Source organism: Lagopus muta, chromosome 6 (genome assembly GCF_023343835.1).
Source record: "Lagopus muta isolate bLagMut1 chromosome 6, bLagMut1 primary, whole genome shotgun sequence".
NCBI classification, from domain to species: Eukaryota; Metazoa; Chordata; class Aves; order Galliformes; family Phasianidae; genus Lagopus; species Lagopus muta.
This window is the reverse complement of record NC_064438.1, coordinates 19,033,021-19,055,500: the sequence shown is the minus strand read 5'-3', so window position 1 is coordinate 19,055,500 and position 22,480 is coordinate 19,033,021. Positions and strand designations below refer to the sequence as shown.

Genomic DNA, 22,480 nt, shown 5'->3' with positions numbered 1-22,480 from the left:
TTTGAAGACACCTCAGCTTAGAGATGATTTTCTTATAGGGAAAGGACAGCTACCTGATTGGATATATTCACACACCATGCCATCATCTTTCTCCATTGCCTGTAAGATGTCAGCAGCTAGGAGTAGGCTTGCAAAAGACCTGAGATACACAGTAAAACAAAGGCTGTGGTCAAGCTAAGAACTTGTTAGGCACTTAAAAAGCAAATCCCTTGTTTGAGACTATTCACCAGACTGCTGGCTATATAAAAAAAAAATAATAATAAAATAAAAGAATTGTAAAATCTGTTTTTCTGTTCATTATTATGCAGCCTCTTACTTATTTTCCTTTCTCCAAGGAGAAATGGGTGAGGGAAACACTGTAACTTTTGTTTACAGTTCATTTTAATTCTGACCTCAGAGGGGAGCACAAGCGAGATCTAGGCATGCAATGCATTTCTTTGTTTCGCCTCTACTAGCACAAAGACTCTCAAGTCTAGGCTGCAAGCATCACACACAGACACTTATTTGAATAGAGAGGAGAAAATACAAAGGATTTGCTGCTTCTATCCGACACCTTTTTTTTTTTTTCATATATATATATTTCCCCTTAAGCAACAACAACAAGAATGTAATCCTCAGTTACAGGTTTGGGCAAGGAGATATCAGATACAAATGCATTTAGTACCTCACCAAAGGCTACATGCAGCATGAGAGAATCCAAACAGCAGCTCCCAATTCAGCAGGGAGCAGATAGTGGGACACAGAGTAGCTACTCAGAAGCGCTGATGTGCTGAGGCACACACTGATTTGCTGCTTTGGTTTCGGAAAGAGCAGGCTAGCTGCTGCATGAGCCTACCAGCCCCTTGGTCCGAGGGCTGCACAGCCTGACCTGATGCAACATGCGTTATGCTCTCACAGCTGCACACGCTGATTATGAAACGTGATGATGGAATACAGTAATTATCAAACCCCTAGATCAGAAGGGTGCTTTTTTATCCACTTTTGCTTATGTGATGAGTAATGAACTGCTTGAACTGTTTTGTTGTTTTTTTTATTTTGTTTTTGAACCCACTGCGTAATGCAGCTGCCATGGTTCTCTGCAGCCATGAGGGCAAATGGGTGACCTTGTGTGCCACACAGCTCCTCTCACTTGCTCCTCTCCTAACCACTGGAAAGAAGAGAAGGAAAGATGAACTTTTCCTTATTGTTTCAGTCTGACCAGGAAGCGCTCCTCTGAATTTTCTTTTAGCTGTTTCTTCATGGCATAACAAGTTACTGAGGCCTTCGTACTGGATAATATTGTCCTGTGACTATATACTGGAAAGCTCATGGCTTGTATGGCAAAACCATTGAGGGCCCAGAAGTAACATCTCTGGTTTCTAGCCCTGTGCAGCAAGGCAAAGGTGTAAGTACCAGCTCTGTTTCCCTGCAGCATGTTGGGCTGTGCATTGCACTGGAGGGCAGAAGGCACTTCAGGGTCCATGAAGTCATCTGCCCAAGCAGCCCGTGTGATACAAAAGCAGGGAAAGGCAGCTCAACTCATGGTGCCACTCACAGTTTACTGCCTGCATGTAAGGCAGAATCCAGTTCTGTTCACAAAGCTGAAAAGCAGAGATACACCACCTACTTACCAAGCTAGTAATTACCTACGTGATGGAAGCACCCAAGGTCCCAAGTCACAGACAAGGCACATTTCATGCAAGTCCCCTAAAGGCTAATTCAAAAGTGTAGATTTTCATGCACAAAACCCAGGATACCCTTCCTTACCTCCTGGAGACAATCACTTGCTACAGCAGATCCTACCATATAACCTTCACTTTAAATGCAAAGCCCCCTGGTGCTAGCAGTAATGATTTGGATTAGCACTGCAATTCTCCTACTGCCAGGGAAATAAAAATCTCATAGTAGCACTATCAGAGATTTCTGTGGCAACTCAGTGAATAACAGCAAAAGCAGCTGCAAAATAGGAAGTGAACAAAGACTACAGAGATATAACAGTGACTCAAGAGCCTTTCAGTTCAGCTATTAAAGCATCTGCAATTCCCTTTATGTTTCAGGCGAATCAAAAGTGATTGAGCAAATTAATCTCTCCCTTGAGCATTAAAAAAATGTTAAAGTTTCAGTGCAGACTCGCTGGTGGGCTCTTTCAAATCAGAGTTTCTGAGTTCATCCCTGCTGTAACACCAATGAACTGAATGTACAATGAACTCAATTTCAGCAGACCTGAGTTTTGCAGGATTGCTTTAAATAATTATGTGAATTAACAATGTATATATTGAGATGATAGGCACCTAGTTGAAACACACAAGCCTTCAGGAAATACGGATACTGAACCATAAATTCTCTTGGACTCCTACCAAGCATCTATATAGTGCCAAGCACGTGAGGTATTCATTTCAGTTAAGGAGCTCCAATTGACTGCGTGAAAAGAAAAATTAAATTCCATACACACACACACATATTTATGCACAAGAACAGCCACTTTCCAGGTTTTGCACTAATTTAAACATTTAGGAGTCCCGTGTGAAGAACAGACTTGAGGGCTCTGGCTTGGAATGACAAAGCTCTGGCTGATACATGTGTATTCATCCATTGTACTCTTTTATGATCTAAGTAGGGCAATTTTCCTCATCTTTCAACAAATATCAAAACTGAAGCAAGCATTTGTGAAGTCTTTGCTGAATGAAGGACAAAGGAAAGCAAATTGATGAGCTCAAACTATTAATGAGGAAAAGTCAAAGCTGTAAGGGGATAACAGAAGCCACGAGGTTTTTACAAGTTAACAAGAAAAATACAATCTGCACATTTTCTAAATGCTTGGACAGGCTTATCTTCTCCTCCCCACAGTCACAGTGGGATTCAGACTTAAGGTCCATGAACTATGAAGTTTGGCTGTAATTGAGTTTCGGATGGCTGTTTACCTTACCCAAACCTTGGGTACCCAATACTTAGCATCAAAATAGGCAGACACTAAAGAAAGAAAATGGAAGAATAACGTTTCCCTTGCAGGAAACATTAAGAAGAACAAATACAATCTAGGACACAAGCAGAAAGCCTGGCATAACTAAGGATGACTTAGAAGGTTTTTATTTGTATGGTGTGTCAGTTGCAAGAGCAAGTTTACTAATGGAAGCTGATTAGTAGACACGCATATTTGCAGAATTACTAGAAATCCAGTTGGTTCAGCCCCCTGAAAAATTATTTTGAGTGAAAATTTAATACATCTCCACCAGCCCTCCTGTGTGGAACTTATTTGAAGAGAAAATTCAACTATTTTTTGCCTACTACCCTCTAACACACCTCAGCATCATTTAGTGCAGCAAGTCCATAACAGGTATAAATTAAAATACAGTCCAGAGCTGTCAAAAATCAGGAGCAGCCAATTTCACCATATAATCAGAATTATTAGCCTTACTATCTCCCTCTCATCTGCTCTTTTTTTTTTTTTTTTTTTTTTAAAGTGTCTCATTTTCTTTTTGTTTGGGTTTGTTGGAATTTCTCTGTATAAGCATCTGTGCCAGAAACCGGGTTTCTCGACATGCCATTACTCACAATGACTAACAGCCTCCATGTGAAGAGCTGCAATTTTAAGGGAATTAAATATCAAGGCTGCCTAGTCCAAATAAGAGTGTGGACTGCTCAGCCCTGTACTTCATTCTTCTCATTCATTTCCGCAACCGGCCTAAGCAGAGTTTTGAATATGAGGTCATCAAACTACATTTCATTAAAGCAATATGCAAATTCTGGCTTGTAGTAGGATGCTGTACCAGGTAAGAAGGAAAATCCTACCAACTATTCAGGATCCAGGTAATGAGAAGAAAGCTCACAGATACACAAATCTGGGGGCTCTAGGCGACTTAAGAACGGAGGCTATAATAATAACAACCTCATTGGGTTTTTTTGTTTGTTTGTTTTCTTTTTCCTCAAGGGATACACATGTGATTTCACATTTACAATAGTTCTCACTTTCAGAAAGCATTATTACAGTGAAGAGGGAGAAGTTTGAATGGCTGGAAGTCTCTATTTCCAAATTGAGTCATAAAAGTGCTCTTTCAGTTTGTATGAAGCAATAGCATGCCTCAAGAATTTTCATGTGTGACAGGCCAGAAATCCTCTGCTAAGTGTCTGAAGACAGTTGGCTTTTTGTTCCTCATAGCCACTAGAAATACGTGGCCATCTAAACATAACCACACAACTTGTCCTGCCTAATTAATCACATCATGGTTCATCACCCTGAATACCTAGAGGCACTTATGAACATATTGATATGAGCAACAGAAGACTCCACGTCTTTGGCATAAAAATAAATGCTTTGCTGATTCCTGCAGTAACCCACACTATCCGTTCTTAGTTTTTACCCAAGGTTTGAGCAAGGCAGATCACTGAAGGTGTGTGTTAGGTTATCTTTAGATGTATGCAATCTCAGTGATCAGATTTGCCAGGTGGACATTGATTTCAGCCAGTACTTCAGTCACACAAGCAGCAGCCACTGCACTGCTTCCCTCAAGTCCTCAGGGTGGAGAGCTCCTCCTGACAGACCGGCTGTCATGAACTATTTAACTCTTGCTGAATGCATACATTTGCCTCTCCATGTCACCCCACAGATCCTAGGAAAGAACAATCTATTTTATTAAGTCTACACTGTTCCTCCTCAAAGGACTGCCTGGATGCAGATGAAGCACACACCTGCAACTGATAGCTGAACTTCTGCTATACTTGCAGATGCAGCTCCTTTACAGAGTCGACAGCAGACTGTGTCTTGAAGGAGCATGCTTCACCCCAAAACTCACACTGCTCTTTCCCTTGGGTGAATCTTAATCATACCTTAGAAATACAGCACACATGGTTCATTTGCTGCCCAATCCAAAGAAATGCCAACGTATATTATTTAGACAGAACCTGTAAAATTCTTTCATTCTAGTTTACTTCTGAGTGTCTGATTCCAGTACCTTCTCCCCTCCAAGAATTTATGTACAGCCTGAGATTACAAGTGAGAGAAACTAAATTTATGAGTTTATTAACAATACTGGTAATTGACCTCATCAGTTAATGTCCACTTCCAAATTTATTTCAATTACAAACAACTAGACTAAAACCAGTAAAAAGAAATTTGATTTTAACCAGCAAGCTTTCAAACAATATATAAAGTAGACTCTTAAGAAAAAAAAAAAAAAAAAAAAAAAGCTATGAAAAGCAACAGTAGCAGGGTGTAGGGCTCTATTTTCGCTACAAAACTTTTCTCCCCCCCCCTTGTTCTAGGCTCCTTACATGACCTACAAGCATTTATTTGGTGAAAAACACATTTTGCTATCTGGTCTTGAAGGAAACAGCTAAGAGAGCAGAGGCAGGTTGTTTGTTTCAACCAGGAAAATCCAGAAAAGTTTCTACGGTCTGTAGCAATATGAGAAGGACCTCATGCTGATGATACGAAGTTGGGAGGATTGGCTGACATGTCTGAAGGCTGTGCTGCCATGCAGCAAGACCTGGACAGGCTGGAGAGCTGGGCAAAAAAAAAAAAGGATGAGGTTTAACAAAAGCAAGTGTAGAGTCTTGCATCTGGGGAGGAATAATTGCATGCACCAGTACAGGTTGGGGGATGAGCTGCTGGAGGGGAGCTCTGCGGAGAGGGACCTGGGTGTCCTGGTGGACGACAGGTTGGCCATGAGCCAGCAGTGTGGCCAAAAAGGCCAATGGCTTACTGGGGTGCATTAAAAAGAGCGTGGCCAGCAGGTCAAAGGAGGTGATCCTCCCCCTCTACTCTGCCCTGGTAAGACCTCATCTGGAGTACTGCGTCCAGTTCTGGGCTCCCCAGTACAAAAAAGACAGGGATCTCTTGGAAAGAGTCCAGCGGAGGGCCACGAAGATGGTGAAGGGCCTGGAGCATCTCCCCTATAAAGAAAGGCTGAGTGAACTGGGTCTGTTCAGCCTTGAGAAAAGGAGACTGAGAGGGGACCTGATCCAGGTCTATAAATATCTAAGGTGTGGGGGGCAGAATGGGGAGGCCGGACTCTTTTTAGTGGTGAGTGGAGACAGGACAAGGGGAAACGGCCAGAAACTGCAGCATAGGAAGTTCTGCACAAATGTGTGTGAGAACTTCTTTACAGTGAGGTGACGGAGCACTGGAACAGGCTGCCCAGGGAGGTGGTGGAGTCTCCTTCTCTGGAGATGTTCAAGACCTGCCTGGATGCCTACCTGTGCGACCTGCTGTAGGGAACCTGCTTTGGCAGGGGGGTTGGACTCGATGATCTCTGGAGGTCCCTTCCAACCCCTACAATTCTGTGATTCTGTGACCAGCAGGGTAGGGGTTATGGTCAGACAGAACACCTCAGATTAAACCAAGCAATAGAGCCAGAAGAAGCAGAGAGACTCTCAGGCACACAAATCCACATTAGGTGTTGCTTATGTTTGAAAGCATCTCTAATTTTTCCAGCTATATTTACCAGTTTAATACAATGCATTATCTCTGCCCCTTAGATCATGTCAACTTTGACAACATACCAAACAAAAATGAACCATGAACCAAGCAAATCCTGTTAAAAAAAGCACCAGATAATAGCTACAGCATGCTCCTAAATGTAAAGCTCATTAAACTAATTTTCTTCCTTGATAGTGTATACTCTCCAGCCAGTCACAAATTCCCAGAAACATCAAATCACGTCACGTCTGTTTTCCTGATTTCACCATGGTGACCAATATGAACAAACAGCTTTTCTTATCAGTTCATTAGCTTCTCCTTCTCTATACCAGGAGAGCATGAAAGACTAGCGTAAGTATTTTTAATTCATCACCTTTATCTCTAAACAAAGATGTACATAGCACTGGATCCCGGCATCTGTGGAAACAGCAGTACAGGAACAGCTCCAAAGACACTTCTTTTGCCCTAGGCTAACAGAAGGAAGCATGCCCTACCAGCCTGTCTGAGGCACAAGTCCACCCTCAGTACTGCACAGGGATAGGGTCCATCCTGTTGGCCTCTCCTGTGCCTACAGGCCTTGGCAGACAATTGCTTTGGCATAAACAACTTTTAAAGGCAACAGAATGAGCCTCAGAACAGAGAACTATGGGAATACATTAATTATGCTGACAGCACATTTTAACACCTCATAGAGAGGAATCTGCTAATCCTGATGAATATTCACTTTCTTCTGAGTGGGAGTCTGAAACACAGTGCATAAATTCACACCTCTCAAAGAGGACATCTTTCAAAAGTCATCAAAATACAACATCTCCATCTATTTTTCCACTTCGGGACATCCTTTATGTTCCTCTTAATCAAGAGCTACCTGTATATGACTCTACATGTATAGCAAAGAAACACTGTTCTCAAATTCAGGTCTACGTACTGTGGCCACTATATACATATAACTGGCACATCAATAAGGTATTTTGAATACTTCCCTTAACATGTATTATTCATGCCACAAAACACCTGCTTGAGATAACAGAATTAACAGTATTTGATAGCAAACCATAAGTTCTAGAGGAGATAAATAACTAATGGTTTGTAATGGAGAACCAGAACCTGAAGTCCAGGGACAACAGAGGGCTCATCCAGCGTAGCTCCAGAAATAGAGAGATCCCACTGGGGTTCACTGCTACCACGTAGACCCAAGGAAGCCAGGTTTGACAGCATTCGCTCTCATCCACTGGTCAAAAGTAAGCAATTTTCAGGGAAAACTAGCATGATTACAGCATGCAAGAGTACCAAAACAGAGATATATTTTTTTCTTAGTCCAATTCATCTGACAACCTAGGAATCCAGTCCCAGAAGACTTCTTTTGTCAAACCACCAGCAGCTTCTTATCCGAAAGACACTCACTCAACTGTCTCCAACAGGCACGGTACAATACGCTCCACACAAAACACCACTTAGAAAGTACACATCACCATTCTCCCTGGATGAAGTTTGAGATAACTTCATGTGTCACCCCAGAAAGAGTATACTGCATCAACCTTATAGAGCTGAGTGTATTTTGGAAAGTTACTTGAACCCGTACAAAAAGATTGTGACCTTGCATCAGAAGGGTTTTCAGTGCTTCTCAAGGCAGAGACTATTTTTATTTATGTCCTGTACAGACATACAATGAACACAATCAGACTTAGGAGAATAGAAGATTTAGTCTAAATTTCCACCTTTACCTACGTGTACTAGAAGCAAGTAGGATATATAAGGTAAAATCTCTTCAGTTCAGGGTCTTCTTAAAAGGACAAAGGAGTAACACGAGGACTCAGTGTTCTGGACAAAAAGGACCTCACCTCCCAGCAGGGTCCTCTTTTTTCCACTTAAAGAATTGAAGCACAAATAAAAGGAGTACCTTTGTGTGAGCTTCTAAGAAGCTACTAAGGCCAAAGAGTTTGGAAATGTAAAAAGAGGACTGCAATGTTTAAGTAACAGAATTGCTTCAATTAAGATTAATCAGAAGGAAATATTCTTCGAGCATCAATTGTAGAAGAGAGCAATTACTGTACTGACCATTTTAAATTTCTGTTTCAAATGCAAGCTCAAATAAAAATGAAAGGCAAGGAGAAACTCTAGGAAAAAAAAAGAAAATAACATACAAAAACAAAACCAACACAAGTACCACAATGTGATTTCACATTGTCATCCTTGGGTATCATCACCAATGCTCAGTTTACTAACCCGCCTTGCAGACCTCCTTCACTTGGAGAAACACAGAAACCAGTACATGCAAAAGTTGTCAGCCTCTGCATTGGCCAGCTGGAGAAGGAATGAAGCAGCCTGCTAGCAATGGTTAGATACACTTGCTGGCAGTGAGTTCTGCAGGATGTCAGCATGCACAAAAGCATGGCCCTGCTTGCTCAGTTCTCTGGCATCCCTCAAATTGCCACGAACACATCACCTCATAGGGAAGGCAGATGAGGGAGCTGATCCAGTATAAAACTTGGGTTATTTTTCTTGGTCTTCCAAGCAAGGATATGCCAAAGGAGAGAAGGAGAGTCAGGCTGCCACCTCTGGCAGTAGAGTAAATCCTGGCTGACAGCAACTGTGGGCTTCTCTGCAGAGGGAAAGATAAAGCATGCTTTCTTCAGCACAGACCCTCCTTTCCTCCTACGTGCTTGACTGCTCCTGACCTGTCTCTTCTCCTGTCTCTAATTAGTGTGTGTAGCAAATTCCTTGTCACTTGCACTGCTCACCAGCAGGCTGGTCAGGACTAAATAATGCAACTGGTTCAGCCTCTCAGCAAACAGAAAGCCTTGGGGTTCAGCAGCAAAACCCTGAAGTCACTTCTGTGTGTACACAGCATGGCTTAACACTTGGTGACTCCTCACAGCAGGGGAAGTGCTCACAGATGAGCCCAAAGACCACTCCTCTCCCAAATCCCAAAAACATGCTCTAAGCAGCCAAGGCACTGCAGCTTGCAGAGAAGGTGGCTGTCAGGTCACATTCATGTTTGTTTCATGCTTAAAATCATATCATGATGAGATAGATAGTCCAGGCAGAAAATTTCAGCCACCACACAAATTGGCAATGCTATCATCAGTTGCTTAGGACAGAGTTGAGGTGATCCTAATAGGTGCAGTACCAAAATTTCTTACTGCAATCAGAACAGAGAAAGAAAAAATCCCTTTGTAGCTCTTGCTAGATACTATCCACAGACAGCAGTCTTTGAACTGGCATAGGTTAACCTCAACTGACGTGCAAGGCTGCTATCAGCAGGTAGCTTTCTACACCATAGTTTTCCTTTTAATTAACAGGCTTAGATAGCAGAGAAAGCCTGCATGAAAAGCTCCCTTGAAAACTGCTCACAGGGCATTCTCCGGCAAAAACTTACAAGGGTCAAGGGCAGGAAGCAGCACAAGCAGCCAGCAGAACTGCCATGCTCACCATACAAGTGCTCATCCCATTAGCCAGCCATCCTGCCAGGTACAAAGGAAGCCACTCAGCACCTCACCTTATGGAGTAAGGACTGAAACGAAGGTACAATTTGAAACAGAGATCTAATAATAAAATGAAGGCAGGAGCATCATCTCGGTTGCACATGTGAGTGGTGACTGTTCTAAGAAGGAGGAGGATGGGCGTAACTAAAAGAGAAGAGCAAGAGATCATCTCCCAGCCAGGGTCTGCCCTGTCCCAGGCCTACACAGCAGCAACAGTCACCCTAGCACATCCAAGTTCTAAAGACTGTAAGCCTGGAACAGGAATTTCTGCATCTGTTCTTAGCAGATTGTTCTGGCTGCTTTCCAAAGCTCTGGTCTGCTCTGAGGGTGATGCATTTTGTTGTTGTTGTTTTGAGAAGTTTGATTAGGTGACTGGAACTGAATGCCAAAAATACCCTCTGCACAGAGTCCTTCCCAAAATAAAACCTGATTACTGTAAGTAAGGGCTGTGCTGTAAGTACTGTAAGTAAGGAAAGAATTTACAATCCTCACATTATTTTCAGCTTACTTTTTCATTCATTGGGATGGGGAGGGAGAGAGGGAAAAAGAGACCAACAGACAGTGGTATTTCTCAGTGGTACTTACCGGGTAGCTGCTCATCACCTACTTGTTTTTGAAGCATCAGATGCTCACAGAGCTCACATCTAGAAATTTGTTCCACACTGGGAGATTGAGAGAATAACTGTGCATTTCTGGTTTGGACTTGAACGTAGTTCTTTTTGGCAGGAAGCACTGTGTGCAGTAAGATTGCTGTAAAGGCATTTCCTGAGAAGTCAGGGAAATGGCAGCAACGTGCCAGCAGCACACCTTGCACGTTAAAGCTACTGATACATGGTGCTACAGTTGGTACCCTGCAACTTTCAGCAACCTTGACTGCCATATTACTCACCAACAGTTGTATAGTTAATTTAGCAGTGTTTTGGGAAATTAGAGGATACTCATACCTACAACAAAACTCACAGAATTGGCAACCACTCTTCCCCAGTATGGGGATTTACATGGGGACTTCCCAGAGTGAGAATGTAACGTGTTCTTTGTTAGAAAAACTTCAGCACCAATGCTTCCCTGGAAAGGATCCATTCCTACGATGCTACAGAGAAAAGCCCTCAAGCTAGCCACGTGCCTTTTCCCTACTCACTGAGGTTCCATCCAAGTTTCATTACTTTATAAACAGCAGGAAAAAAAAACAAAAACAAAAATACAACTTCCTTTCACTTGTTCCTCAAAAAAGAACAGCAGTCTGTCAAATTATAACTGACTGTAAAAAAAAAATAAATATATATCTATCTATCTATATATATGAGAAAGATCTGGGTCTATCCTGCCAAAGCTGTTCTGTGTTCCACTGCTGGGAAGGCAGAAAGATGCCAACAGTGGGTGGGGAGATGTTGCCAAGCCCCACTCCACCAGATCTGTGCCACTCACACTGGGTGTCTGCAGATGGGAAAATGATTGCCAGGCAGGTGGCAGTGCTTCCGTGCAGCAGAGCTCTCTTCTCCATCTCCTGGCTGGTGGCAGGAGGTGCTTTCATCCAGCACTCAGATGGCAGCAGTCGGAGTGACAACAAAGGAGAGTCACGGCACAGTTCTACTGCTGATAACCACAATGGGGCTATTATGGCAACTAAGATCAATACACGTTTCTGTTTTAAAGTTGGGAAAATCATCATGACTCTGACTGGATGTAATATTGTGCAGTGCCAGACAACCTCACAGTCTGGCTGGCTCCTTGCAAAGCTTCTCTCCAGCAAAGAGAGGATTGACATAACAATCGAGCTTCCTTTTTCTTTTTTGATGCTATAACTTAATTCTGACTGGACAAAGGAAGATATATGCCCTTATTGAAGCTGTATTCCTTCAAGAGTTTGACCACTCTACTTCCTAGAAAGGAAAGCTTCCACTTAACAGCAACAGATCCTGTAATACCGGGAGCAGTACACACAGCAACTGCACAAGTAACTGCATGGCTGAAGAGAACCAACACAGAGCCCTTCATCCCAGCTGTGGTGCTGTGAAATGACAAACACTCTGCAGCCTGTTGGGACAGAGGCAAGCCTGAGTGACTCGCTTGGGTCAGGCCAAGTTTATGGCTGATGAAACGCTGAGTTCACATCTCCAGGCTCCAGCATTGTTCTGTTGCTTTGCACCTCGCTCAGTCATTGACAGAGGGCAGAATAATCCCACGAGCTCTTTTAGGCACTGATGCTACAGGACAAACAAACTTCTCAGTTCCTGTTCCAAGCACTCATGAGAGCAAAAAGCAAGCCAAATAAACACATTCTCCACTCTCAGTGTTTTCAGGAGCAGTCTTTCACAAATATCCAAGTTCATCTGTTTAAAATGCAGTTTAGTTCCCTCATAAGTGAGGTTGCTACCAACAGCTTTGCATCTCATTAGCACAATGTGTATTCCACCTTTTGATGGCCACTTGCTTGGAATATTAGCTAGACTGGCCAATAGAAATGAGGGTGAATGAAGAAGAATCCTTCCTCACTGAAGCTGAGAGATACTTAATTTTCTATAGACATTCAGCCTACATTTTGTACCTTGCTGGAGCATATCCCTTTATTTATGGCAACTACTTTATGGTAAGGGTGATGGAACACTGAAACGGGTTGCCCAGACAGGCTGTGAAGTCTCCCTCTATGGAGATAGAGAAGACTTACCTGGATGTCTATCTGTGCAAACTATTGCAGCCTACCTGCTTTAGTAGAGGTGATGGACTCTATGACCTCTTGAGGTCCCTTCCAATCCCTCAGATTCTGTGATTAGCCATCGTGCCTGGGAACAGGCCCAAAATGGTATGTCCTCTACCTGCCTATCAGTGCAGGTGAAACAGTAGCAGACAGGATATTTGTATACTACAACCATTTAGTGATTGCTGCACAGTACATTACACCCCATTGATGAAGTACAGCCCCAAGTAAGGACAAAAGCTACACCACATCCCATCACTTGTTCACTCCTTGCTTTTTGCACTAAACAGAATTCATAATAGTTCCAGAAGGGAAAATGCAAATAAATAACATTTAATAATTATGTGATTTATTATCCCCATTGAGAATATAAGTCACTGAAGAGGCAATGGAGTACTATACGCACCTCTCTGCAGATGCTGCTGTTAGCAGTTCAGTCACACCAGAGTTACACAGATCCAAAGCAAATGCTAAAACACCATCTCTGACTGTGTGAGTCACGGCTCCCCACGGCTGTATCAAGTGGTACAAACCCTTTCCATACCTCTTTGCCTGATCTCAAGTTTCACTCATTTTTGGCTCACTATCCACTATGTCTCATTCAGGCAATGAAAAAAAAAAATCATCTTACAGCAGTCTGTCAATTGCACCAAAAACTGACATATGTCTTCTTTCTGCTTTGCTGTTTCATAAGCCATAGTACTGTCCAGTAATTCCATGGCCTGAAATATATCCTAATTAATGCTGCTAACACAGCTGGTTATTCTAGGTCACTGTGGCCACAGCCCACCAACTTTTCCACCATTTTATTTAATGAATTAACCTGAAGTTCACATCAGAACATCTGGTGTGAAGCATCTTTGTAAGTGGGAACACTGAGCAAGTGATTTATTGATAAGAAATAAGTCCTTGCTATAGTTAGTCATGAAAAATGGAAGTTGCAGCAGTAACAGTACCCAAGAGCTGATAGCAGGCTTAAATTACAGCCAGGAATATTTAAGACAGACATCAGGAAAAGCTTTCTCTTGTACAGGACAGCAACAGACTTGCACTGGCTTCCCAAAGAAGCTGTGGAATTTCCATCACTGATGGTTTTCTATAACAAGTTACACAAACATCAGCTGGAAATGGCAGATACAAATGATCCTGTCCCGATGGAAAGACTTGCATACTCCAAAAAGCACCTTTCCATCTGCATTTTCAGTATGTTTCTATGCTCTGCTCCAGACACCCCACCTGGCTGGCCACAGCAGCCTGCAGGCAGCCCCATTGCCTGCTACCTCTACCAGAGCCAACTTCACACACCAACATCTGAGCCTCAGGGCTGCTCAACAACAACAGATTTTAACCCCCCCCCCCAGTTTTCTTATCAACTGCTAAGAGCTGGAGAGAAACAACTGCACTCCAGCCAATTACGGAGAAGTGGGTGGCTGGAAGTGACACAAGGAGCTGAGGGCCTTCGTGCAGGCAGGCACTATTTTTAAACACTGATGTGCAATGTTTGCTCTGCACAGAGGAAATCCTTCCCCCCATACTTTGCCATGCCCACTCACTTTAAACCAGAAGACTTCAAACATCATCCATTTCCTCTATCTGCTTTCTGCTGTAGGACTGAATATGTAACTCCTTCACTGGAAGCACATTAGATCCCAGAGCCTCTAGGGGGAAAAAAAAAAAAAAAAAAAGAAAAAAAAAAAATGTTTTCTTCCCTTAAGAATTTCCCTCCTAGATGCTTTCTACCAGCAGCAGCACGAGCACTATCTTCAGCGCAGGCTTGCTGCTGGTATTTTTATCAGCACATTAAAAGCATGGCTCACCACAGTGTTTACTCCTCATTCAGCTAACACAAGTGACAGAGCACTCACGTTGGCCGCAGTAGCAGGGTATTTTTTAAACAGGGAAAGGCAAAAGAAAAAAATATATATATATTCATTTCCACCATGGTTCTATACTTCCTGACACAGGAACCATCTCTGCGCTAAAAATCAGCCTGAAACCCCATGTGGCAAATTGCTAAACAAAAACCAACAAGATCGGGCTGCCCAGAACTCATTTGTCTCGGATGCATTTACATTTATTGAAGTCCCTTTTAACCCCATAATGAGACAAGAGCCACATCTTTACAAAAATGTAGACTTGTACAGAACATGGTGGACCACCCGTTCTTTTAACACTGGAGCGTGATGGGGCTACGCCACTCAGTGCTCAGACAAGGTGCAAAAAGGGGGAAGTTTGTAAAATGAAGCAGAGGTCAGGACATGGAAAATAAGAGCTCAGCTACTTATCTCCCAGCTTTTCTTCACACGACCAGAGGAGTTGTCAAGGATAATGTTCAGGAGCTCTCAGCACCTCAACAGCACACAGCATCTGGCCACCTTGCCCACAGACAGGACCAGAAGACAACAGGCCAATCTTCTTACCTTCTCCAGGGCTCCCTGAAGTCCGAGTGAAGGACAGGGCCCACATCCACACCTGGCATTCAGCCAGCTGCCCAAGCTCTGCTTCTCTCAGCCTCAGCTGCCCTTCTGCAAGCTGGCAGCACAAAGCTCTCCTTTAGGGTAAACGTGCTACAAAGACCTACTTCAGCCCATGCTGCTGTAAGCATGCTACCGGCACTGATGAAGACCAACACGATTTAAAAATGAATAAAAATGCAGTTACCTCTCCTCATACAAACACAGCCTTGTCAATATTGTCAGTGCTACTTTTTTTCCTCTGGGAAATGCATTACTGATCAATAGAGTACGTGCTACTTTGTGAGAAGATGAGTAATTGGATGAATTACAAACAGAAGGGCCTTCTCTTCAGCTGATATTATCCCCAACCCGTTCCTCTTTCTCTGCATAAATTCTTCCTGGCATGTCAGGAGCAAGCCAGGAAAAGATCTCAGAGCCAGAAGAAGATTCATTATTAGATCATTATCTGCAAGTCAGGTCTCCTCAATTCATAAAAATTCAGGGTTAAGTCTCCTCTCCTAATTCAAGTCAGATCCTTCAGCCCAAACCAGGCATGGGGACGAGCCAGGAGAGGAGAAAAGACTATCAAATATAACAATATAACACTCTGCTGCTTTAGCGCTGTTATCATAGTAAAGTTTTATACACAGGCACTGAGGGTCTTAAATTAAATGTCAAATATCATCTGGCACCAGGAATATGAAGCACACTCGCCTGCAGGGAAAAGGAGCCTGACAGCTTTCTCTGCTTGTCAAAACAGCATTTGCTTCCTTCAACTCTTTGGGCAAAGGAATCACCGTTTGCCAAACAAGAAGCTACTGGAATCTACTCACAAAAGCCTACACAAAAGGTGCTGGTGATAGAAGGGAGTAAGGGCATCTCTTTTAAATTCTATCTGGATGTTTAGAAGATTGATTTCTCCACTTGTAGCAGAGGCACAGAAGAAGATATAGAGAAGGTCTTGTTTCTGTTTTTGTTGTTTTTTTCTTTTCCCCTCCTTAAACTGAGGTTGATACAAGGTTGTTAAGCCTTCTCCCCTTTCAGCTGGCTTCTGTTTTCCTCACCAGTTAAACAAAAGAAATAACCTGAGCTTATTTCTCTCTCAGGCAAGCCAGGAACTGTTGCTGCCCTTTTGAATCAACTCCAGAGAGCTTGCCAGCTGAAGTTTATGAAGTCTAGTTAATTGCTACAGCGTATTGATTTCATGTTTGCATGGGGAAACAGCCTGGCCAGTGAGCCTGGTGCAGCTGGCACAGCCACCTCGCTCCTTGCTCCTGCCTAGGGGAAGGTGCGATGCTCTCCCATTGCTGCTGCTGCATCCAGAGCCGCCAAACAGCTTCCCAAAACGCTGCTGCAGAGGCAGATAATTGCTGGTAATCATGCAGGTTGCAGAAAATGCACAGAAGAGAGAAATTACTTTCCAGAAAGCGGAATAATTTAGGCAATAACAACTTCTCCTAAGCACCTGATTTTGTCAACAGGGAGCGTGCTCTGTTCCTACGTGCTCTCCCAGGGCATGGAGGGATACAGTACAAGTTTTTGTAGTGGCGTCTGCAAGCAGGAGGAGGGCATGTGGTGAAAACAGCAGCTCCCAGCTGGCACACCTGAGCACATTTGCATGCTGAAGCACATGCTGGAAAACATATGGCAATTACAGCTGCCACCCCAACACATTAAGTTCATTTTAAGTGGAGTTTTGGGGTGTTAACTGGAAATCAGACTTAGATGCTCCAGGAAGCAGCTGTGGTATAAGACATGCCTGACTTGGGGAAAAAAAAAAAAAAGTGTGGGAATAACAACCATGGGCAGACAGTAAGTACCAGTTGTGCTGCAGTGTGCACAGCTCAGGTCACCACAGCACTGCTCGTACCAGAGGGCTGTGCAGCACCTCCAGCCTATTATTTGGGCAGGTAGTAGGATTTGGTCAAACTTCACATAGCAACCAGCACACTGCACATCGTGGTTTCTCTACCACTGAGCTTCTCTCTTTCACTGTTCACCCTCTTCACAGACTAGGGAAGAGCACGACCTGGCCAAATTAATTCTTGAAGTTTCTTACTGAGAACACCTTTTCCCATGCCTAAGCTCAGTAGCAGCTGAAGAGGAGCCTAAGGATATTAGCTACAGGAGCAAAAGGAAAAGCAGATAAAAGAATGTAGTAGAAAATAAAGCAAGCTTCCACCATGAACATTCCGCTTGCATGCTCAGATGTTAAAGCGCCTTTCTCCACCCCCTCACCTTCTCTCTCCACTCCTTTATCAGAACAGAAAGCACTCAAAAGTTCTTTCCAGAATGAAGATTCGCAAAGTTTTAACAACCACAAGTGAGAGCAAGAATTCTAAATATGAACCTCTGTAGAATGGACATGGTACCTACTCTGTCCCACAGCCACCAGGCAGAATTGCCAGCCCCAATAACTTTTTAATTAAAGAAAGAAAAGGCAATTTTAGGCACTGGGGGGTAGTGGTAATATTGGAATCCATCCAAATTTCTAGCACAGGAAGAGAAGGCTGTGAGATTTACATTAGACAAAATCATAAATCTCCATCCACCCTTCGCAGAGCTCTAATGTTAACGCTAAAAATAACTGTAGCGCCTGCGGGAATTCAGCATTTGTATTAATCAAGTCTTGTGGTGCTAGAGGGGAAAAAGCACTACAGGAACAAAGCACTGAAGGATTTCAGGACCCGAGCGTACAAGCAAGGACGTCGCATCCCAGGAACAAGCTGCCATTTGTTTCTGGCTCAGGCGGATGTTCCATAAGGATTACAGCAGGGGAAGGAAGGGGGAAAAAAAAGCACGCAGACACAAAAGCACATTGAGACACAGGTCAGGCTAGAGCAGAGCTGTCAGTCTCCCCTCCTCACAGCATTAAAGCTTGATTAGCCTGAGATCTCTTACTGAAGCGCACAAACCAGGACAGGGCATCAAGGAGCCACACACCTCCAGTGCCAACATTCCTCTCCACCCGTCAGGAGTCTAGCGTGGTTTTGGCATTGCCACACAACTTCCATACAATGCAGACTTCACACGTGCTATAATAAGGTGCTGAACAGCTAAGAAGTGCACAAGTCATCATTATGGTTAATAAAAAACACAGTCATGAGTGGAAATTAACTGATGGGTCACAGTGGCTGGTTGTTCTAGTCCCTAATACGTACTGTTCTTTTACCCTGTTATTTGCACCAAAACAAGGCACTAAAGTTCTGACATCTCCCTAAAACCAAGGCTATTACTGACTCTGATATCTGGGAATCTTTGTAACGCTTGATCCCAGTTTCCTTTCCCCTACCCTCATGAAAAGCTGTAAACACACCATAACCTCAGCTCTACCAGTATGCTTTATTTCACAAGTATGCTGTGGAGTCAAAGCCACCTATCCTTTATTATGGTTGTTTATAAAGAGCAATACCACACACTCCGAAGACCTCAATGGAAGCTCCACAACCACATAATTTGACACTGCCATTAAAGCTTTTTGGTTACAATAACACTATAACATCATGGAAAGTACTGCAACAGTAGCAGGATGGCTGCAGCAAATAAGAACAAGCCCAAACGCAGCAGCTGTAGACACATAAAAAGGAAAAAAAACCAAACTGCTTACCCCGAGAAGACCTCAGGTAGGCAGAGATCTCCAACAAGACACCCTCGCCTCCACTGCCAGCACTTAAATGAGGTCTGGGAAGGGGTAGATCCTGGTTCCACCCCTTCTGGTCACTCAGGTACATTGCTTGCACCTGAGCTCCCCTGGGTTGGCCCTGCCTTCTCACCAGGTGCTCAATCACTGCTTCAGGCCGTGACTTAGCATCTCTACTACCATTAACAAGTTAGAATTTCATCTAGCTGTAACCACTGGTAATTCTTACTCCAATGTCAGGAAGAGGATGGAGTACTCAGGATATTGTACCTAGCCATCTTTGTCATATTAACTCTTCCAGACCATGTTACTCCTCAGAATGATTTCTAGCACATTTTCTGGCATTGCATGAAAAACTGAGCAGAATTTCTTTGACTTGTATATGATGATCCAGTACGACCTTAGCTGCAGTCCAGCAACTGGTCCTTTCTCATGTTTGTTCTAATCCACTGCATAACTGAAGCTGGCTTTTAAGGTAAATGCTATGGTAAAAGTTCATTAAGTACTTGTCTGCCATTCAGAGCCAAAATTCAAACCCACAATTACCAGCTGCATGTTCACAGTCAGAAAATTGAGGGGGAAAATGTGACTTAAACCAGGCACTGTAGAAGCCTGCTTTTTGGGTCTTTTTGATGGGCAGGCTTAATTAGAGCTTAATGCAATATTCAAATTGGCATTAACAATGTACTACAGATAGATCAAGGAGAAAGAATGGCAAGAGCAAGCAAGCAAATGTTCAAGCAAGCAATCACTTTGGTAACTTACTTTGAGGTCTGTGAACTTGATCTTAAGCCTTTCCACCATCTCCAGCGTGACCAGGTTCAATGCAACAGGTTCTGTTGAGCAAGGAAGGAGAGCGGATATCACTGGGCAGCACTTCTTTCAACCCCACAAAGCACAACAGAGATTCTCAGGAAACAACGGGAAGTAGCAATTTTTCAGCTTATTCTATCAGCTAAGTTGCAGCAAAGTTACGAATACATTAGCCTGCCCTTGTGGGACTGCTTTTGTTCAGACAAAATGGCTAAGAACAAAAAAAGCAAGCGTGAATTAAGGAAAGGAAGGAAGGAGGGAAGGATAGAATGAAGAAAGAAGCTGCCAAGTGAACTGGGAGATTTGCTAGAATGAAAAATAAATGCAATTACACAGGCAATTCATTTTTCTCACAGCTTCCTTGGATAATTGCTAATGAAGCAGGCCTATGAGAGAAGCTTGATGATGCTCCACAGCCACCACCAAAGTCATCAGCTTAGGAGCTTTTGGGGGCATTCAGTTCTTTCATGTTCAGGTGTTAAATTTGCTCTCTAGAATATGAATCGAGTGCCTGATAAATTAGTACTCTGCATTTATATTTTGATTTATTTATAAATGGAAGGCAAGAGAGACTTTAAAAGTACTAATTAAGGAAGCAATCAAGGATGCATGCTTCAGGAGAGAAAAAGTGAACTGTGAGGTACTTCAAGAATACCTGAAATATTTGCTTCCTTTACTTCAGCTACTCCCTACAAAAAAAATAGTTGCTCTTATTTGAGAGGCAGCAACTCACTGACAAATAAAAGAGTTGAGGCAGAGTCCAAGGGAGGCTCTTTCCAGAAGCATTTTCTGATTTTATCTACATCATTTAGCAGAACAGAATCTGAAAAATGTGCTGACACCTTGCTAGAGGGAGGCTTAGATAACTAAACCCTGATTCAAATGCCTGCATCCAAAATGTAAATCCTCAACCCCCCACCTAATCCTAAAGGCATTTAAGCATCTGCCAGCAAAATACCTTAGATAGCTTCTTTTTTTTCCCCCTTTTGGCTCAGAGTGTGTAAAGACCACCTAAGTCTGAAAGAGAAAGCAGTCCAGAAGAGACACATTGCTCCTCATCCCATCCACCTCATTCCTCTGTCTGTGTTAAAGCAGGGCAGAGCAGGGCTCCCCTAATACCACACAGCCAGCTCCTCAGCAGCAACAAACCAGCCAGCCCAGGGGGGCTGCTGTGCGGCAGCCCCTTGGTCCTCTCTCTGCATTTGGTTTCTTGTCTCGACGTTATCTTTCTTCCTGTCTCAGAGAGCTACGACATACATAGGAAGAGGAAAAGCATTACACTCCTTTCCCACGCTCATGGTGCTGATGGAGTGCCAATCACCAGACTTCCCAGGTACTGCATGCTCCACTTTGGACAGCACAATTATCTCTTCAGCAATCAGCTTGTGACATAACAAGCATAAACAGCAGAGAGGGATAAAATGCAAAAGCAACAATGTTTTCACACAAGTGCCCCAAGTCATCAAACAAGGAAATCCTAAACTCTCAACATATGGTATGCTGGAAGGATTGTTTCCAAATAGATTTTTCCTGTAAGCAGTGTCAGTGGCAAGTGTCCCGAGGGACTAGTTATACTCAAGACAGAAGGCAGAGTGACTTAAACGAGCCAAGAAGCATCTCAGCGGTCCATTAACGTACCCCTGGAGTGATGGATGGAGGCAGAAAACAAGAACATTTTTTCCTCTCAGGAGAGGCTGCAGACACTGATCGTAAAATTAGAGCGATTTATGTCCAGGTTCCATCTGACCTGTCTCCAGCCATGGCCAGGCTCCGCTGCAGCCACTACGCTGTCCTAGTTGCTGATCACTTTGGGTGATCCCTGCTCTATGGCTCTGCTGCTATTCAGAACAATCCATACTGCCTGGCGTTGGTGTCTCCCCACAAAGTATTAATTCACCAACAAGTGGGTACAGCAACACAAATTGGGCTTCTCTTTGTGGGAGTAGAGGACAAGGGGTTTAGACTTGTACACACACATGGCAGGCAACATGATCTGTCCTAGTACTAAGAAATTCCAGCTACTAAAGCCTTTCCAGTCTGAGCAAAGCCAACAATGTGAAGTATGTGCAACAACCAATCCATCCTATCCCACCTCCCCCTGCCCATAGCTCCATTCAAACAGGGGGAAGCCAGCAGTGTGTGATGCGGATGACTTGCAGAGCACCATCAAACTCCCAGCAATTCTAATGGAGTAAGAACACTCATGCAAGGCTCTCCTCGTGGGGCTGGGGCTCCCTCACACAACCAGCAACTGAGCACAAGGGGAAATTGTTTCAAACTATAAGAGGGGAGATTTAGACTGGATAGAAGAAGGATTTTTTACAGTAAGGGCAGTCAGGCACTGGCACAGGTTGCCCAGAGAGGCGGTGGATCATCCATTCCTGTTTGACTCCAAAGGTCAGGACGGACAGGGTTCTGAGCACCTGATCAAGATCATTGCAGTGCAGTTGCACCAGATGGCCTTTAAAAAACTCAAACGATTCTGTGATTCTACGAAATTAAAGCTGTCAGAGAGCATTTCTCTTGTCAGCAACAAAGATGCGAGCATCAGGATTCAGCATGAGTAAATATAAACCAGTTGCGTTCAGTTAGCGCTTCACGACACGGGATCAAATACAAAAGGAGCGCGGGCAGGTTCTGCACAGACAGTAGCGAGCACAGGGTCAGGCGGCGACAGAAGGGGCTCGCAGTGATCCCAGCCCCTCTCCGGCCAGGACAGCACGCGTGAGGACGGCACCCCCGGCCGGAGCCGCTGCAGGGCGGCCGCTCGATGCCCGCCTGGGCGGCGCAGGGGCGGCACGGAGCCTCGCCCGCCTCCCTCAGCCTTAAAGCGGCGATGCCGCACGCGGCACAGCACAGCACTCCCCTCCCCACCCCCCGCCACCGCCCATGTCCTGCGCTGCCGTCCCCGGGACAGCCTGGGGGAGGCGGGTACGTGACCAGCGGGGTGCAGGAAGGAGCATCGCATCCCCTCCGCTCCATCCGTGAGGCCTACGG

The 22,480-nt window shown here is 43.9% G+C and overlaps 1 protein-coding gene across 4 annotated transcripts in view; it reads right to left on the bottom strand.

Moving 5' to 3' along the window:
- The window catches only part of LDLRAD3 (low density lipoprotein receptor class A domain containing 3), a 224,489-nt gene that overhangs the window by 165,266 nt on the left and 36,743 nt on the right, over positions 1-22,480 (bottom strand). For all 4 annotated transcript variants that reach the window (XM_048950264.1, XM_048950265.1, XM_048950262.1 and 1 more), the window contains one exon: positions 19,436-19,506. The gene's annotated coding sequence lies outside the window, so the exon portion shown is untranslated. The remainder of the gene's footprint in view (positions 1-19,435; positions 19,507-22,480) is intronic.